Below are 4,192 nucleotides of genomic sequence, written 5' to 3'. Positions count from 1 at the left end.
GGATCTGGTGTTAATTCATATTCTGTGTTCTTCTACACATCCATACAGTTTGGAGTAAAGCAGCCGTCCTCCTGATCAACCCTGAGCTCCATCAGAGTCTAAACGTGGATTATAGAAGCTGAATGTTTAATTCCGTTTCCTCTCTGTCAAGTTTATTACTGCAGGTTTTTTCTGTTTTGTCCCACGATATTTGCTGTGACATTATTGCACGGATGGAAACGTTTAAATGACTGTCAGCAGCCTTTCTAATCATCAAAGTAAATCATTAAAGAACACTCATACATCAATATAACATATCGCCTGGAAAGCTACAGGGACCGGTGGAGGTGAGGGTAAAACGTCCAAGCAGATGCTGGTCTCTAAATCTGATAAAATAATTAGTTGGTGGGGGGCAGGTGGATGATTAATGCGTATAGGCCTATATAAGTTCCCTTAATGTTCGAGCCGATCCCATCACACCAATTCAGCTGCTATAATCGTGACAAAACAGCTGCTGAAGTCAAATTATTAGGCTGTAATATCAACCAGAGCATTCAGCACTGATCTGTTTCATGTTTTAATAGTGCCCATGTAGTCTGCACATTATTCCAACTGTAGAGTCCTGTGATGACAGCTGTAATTGGGACTATATGAGATAAATGTTAGGCTACTGTGTCTTTTTGTAAAGGGAATGATGATAAAACGCTCATCTCATCAAGATGAGGGCTGTAATGATCTCCTGTTTACAGACAAAAGGCACACTGCAAAAAAGTGGTAGTCTTAGTCTGCTGTGTAGCATAGTGAAAGATCAGGTTGCTGTAATCTGACTGTTTCCAACAGATAATGTTTTTTGGAACCTCGAGATGTTTCTACATGTTATAATGTTAACAGACATGTTTCTGGATTGTGAAGAAATGATCTGTAGCCTTTAGTGCCAAAAGCTGTTCTGCTGCTCTGACAGAGATCACAGCTCAAACAGTGGACAGATGATGCAGCTGTGCAACAGGTCATATTTAATTGACGTCACTTTAAAATGAGGGCTCCGAGGAAAGGACATCTCATTTCGTTAAATGCCCGTTTCCTCCACTCCTCTCTCCTTGCGTCTCCTCCTTGACTCCTGGAGCTCGCATCTCGGGTGGGCGGGACTAAAATGCGCCTCGAGGAGTCGAGGATCGAGGAGTCGAGGAGGTGGAAATTTGGGAAATGAGAAAGGCCCTTGGTCTCGATTTGGTCTCAGCCCCTACAAGTCTTGGTCTTGTCTCGGTCTCGATAAACTCTGGTCTTGGTCTTGACTTGGTCTCGTTTTGAGCGGTCATAACTACAACACTAGTGTGGTGGTGTTGAATGCAGCCTTGACTTAACTCCTCCCCTGGCCAACCTCCTTATCAGGCTTAGGCTATATAAGACACCTGTGTTCCTTGTTCTCCCTCTGTTTCTTGAGCTGTCCCTGTTGTGGTTGTAATTGGTGTTTGTTGCTCAGGTATGTGAAAGGAATATGGTTATGCACATCTTTTTCCCTTCAGCAGTTGATTTTAGTTGCTTTTCTGTTGTTTGACACTGTTAGGAACTTCCTTTTCTCCTGCCCTGTGACTGTTTGTTGTATCTTTGTCCCATCTCGGAGCTGGTGAGTAGATTGATGGTTTGAAATGTTTGGTTTAGTCTTGCATTTTTTTTTTAAATCTTTTGTCTAACTTGTATTAATTTAGTTTAGATTTTCTTTAGTTATATATTGTGAGATTCTCTGATGGTTTGTCCTTTATCCAGCCAACTGGGTTACTTTGTTAATTTGATTCTCTTTATATTTGTTTTGAGCTGGATGCCCTCTTGTTGGGAGGCTAGGTACCCGTGGCAAGGTCCCTTCACTGTTCTGCATTAAGTAATGTCATGGGGACACAATATAGACTGGCTATCTTGCTGTGAGGTTTGTGGTGCTGCACTCAAGGTGGTAGTGGTAGCACTCCCCGGGTACTCGGCATAGTCTGTGACCTCTGCTTAGTTTGTTAAATTTTTGGGTAGCTGCATTTATAAAAAGTTTTTTTCTTTAGTTGAGTTTATATTAAGGCCATTTTAAACTAATTGTAATCTTTTTACTTACCACTTTATTAGTTATTGCTGTTTCATGTTTCCTTTTCAGCAGTCCCAGTTTTGTAATTTAAAAAATTTTTTTTGGTATATTTTTGAACCAAGCTTCTGCCTTATCAGTAATGTTCCTGTGTGCCTTTTTCTCTAATCTCCAAACGATGAAGGTTTAAATATTTTCTGGGATGCAATAGCTTGGCTTTCATTCTTAACCTTTATTTTATCACTGGCAACTAAAATTTTTTGAGTTGCAACAGTGGCGACATGAGTTTAAGTCATGGTGGTGATGGCAATGCATGTTTTGTAAAGATACTGAAGGCCATACACTCCTTATAAATGCATGTGCAGAAAAGGATCAAAAGCTCTGCTTTAAACCATAAACTTAGTCCTTGCTGCTGTCATGAATATAATTAAAACGTGTTTGGGGGAGGAGAGGGTGGTAGCTAAAGCAATATAGTAACGCAGTGGGTAATGTAACTTATCACCCAGTCATTAAAGTAATACTTTTTTAAAGGATTAATTTGTAACTTATTACAGTTTTTAAGTAACTTGTCAAACACCAAAAATTGATCCCTTCTCTTTTTGCTGTGCGGTGAGTGACTGGACACTCGGGGATTTCAGCGACTTCAGCCTGGGGCTCTGACACCCGACATGTGGAGAAGACCTGCACCTTTATGCTGGAGTGGATCTCCTTATGCAGATGGGCAACGACATGTGCTTCAATATATTGCATTTGTTACTATGAACAAGCCTTATTCATTACTGTTTTTAATTTAGTACTGAAACAGACTCAGTATGTTTATACTGGTAGTAACAGTATTTTAATAGCAGGCCTGCTGTTAGTCATCTCACTAAACAGTTTTGAGTCGGGGTGGTATCTGACACTTTTACCAAAATGTTTGACATTAATAAAGAACAAAGTTCTATTAAGTCACTACATATACTAGTGGCTCCAAATGCCTGCAAGATGGGACTTCCATATAAATCATCCATCGTCAACCACTTATCCTGCGTACAGGGTCGCGGGGGGGGCTGAAGCCAATCCCAGCTGACATCAGGATAAAGGCGGGGTACACCCTGGACAGGTCGCCAGTCCATTGCAGGGCCATATGGTGAGGGTCTTAAACTAAAATCTATATCTGATCTGACATCCCTGTTTAGGGAACATGGTATGCTTGTCTGTCACAACCGACTCAGTGAATTAAGTCAAAAGAAATTAAGCAAAGAACTTGTCAAACATTATCTGGCTTTCATATGAAAACTTAATAGTGAACTGGAGAGGAAATAAAGAGGTTTCTTTTGCCTATCTTAACATATATTTTTTTTTAAATAAAAGACTATTGAATAGTCTGCTTATTTGACTTGTGGTGCAGTACTCAACTATGTGTTTGTGTTCTTGTACTGAAATCTATGCAATAAACTCTTTTGCCACCCTGAGAAATTTCTTACATTTTTCTTCTGGTTAAAGAGGCTGAAAGGTGTGATTTCTGTTCCATCATGGAAGAACACCCTTTATTAGGTATAATTGTAAAGTGTAAACTATTCAACATTTTTGTGATAAAATGTATATGATGCCTGTAATGTTTATTTAATTTAAATTTTTAATATGGCACATATTTTATAAAACAATGACATGTACATACATGAGGAAGACTATGACAGACACCTCAATATAATGCAGCACCCAAAGGAAAACCCTGTGTTGTTTAAATGTGTAACATGCAATATACATGTTATTTTAAAAAAATAAATAAATAATTGAACATGCTTGCATTATTCTAAATGTATGTCTGAAAAATAAATTCCAGTTATACTTCAGAAAAAACTTCCAGGTTTCAAAAAGTCTCCAATAAAATATTTGCACAGACTGTGTGCCTATAATATTATATATATATAATATATTAAGATAATGTCATATATATTTACATAATTAAATGTTGGTCAATTGTAGCAAGTACTGTAACATCTTAGAAACATGAAATAGGCCTTTCCTTTAGTAAACAGGCGGTTTTCATTCCCAAACCTGTGACTTTAGTTGAGTAAGCGAGTGCCAATCAGTGGTCACCAGGTGCACTCAATTAACTTCAAACCACCATTTGCAGCATTTCAAGAGGCTACATCTTTGTCTAGGTTT

The 4,192-nt window shown here is 38.6% G+C and overlaps 1 long non-coding RNA gene across 1 annotated transcript; it reads left to right on the top strand.

Moving 5' to 3' along the window:
* Positions 1-1,406: 1,406 nt before the first annotated feature.
* Positions 1,407-3,495, top strand: LOC119908162. Its single transcript, XR_005445200.1, has 3 exons — positions 1,407-1,459; positions 1,544-1,603; positions 2,656-3,495. It is a non-coding gene; the product is annotated as an uncharacterized LOC119908162 (long non-coding RNA).
* The last annotated feature ends 697 nt before the right edge of the window (positions 3,496-4,192 follow it).

The sequence above is a fragment of the Micropterus salmoides genome, unplaced genomic scaffold, assembly GCF_014851395.1.
Source record: "Micropterus salmoides isolate LMB-PRFRI ecotype aquatic unplaced genomic scaffold, ASM1485139v1 Ms_hic_scaffold_17, whole genome shotgun sequence".
Lineage (NCBI taxonomy): Eukaryota > Metazoa > Chordata > Actinopteri > Centrarchiformes > Centrarchidae > Micropterus > Micropterus salmoides.
This window is presented reverse-complemented; position numbering and strand designations above follow the sequence as displayed.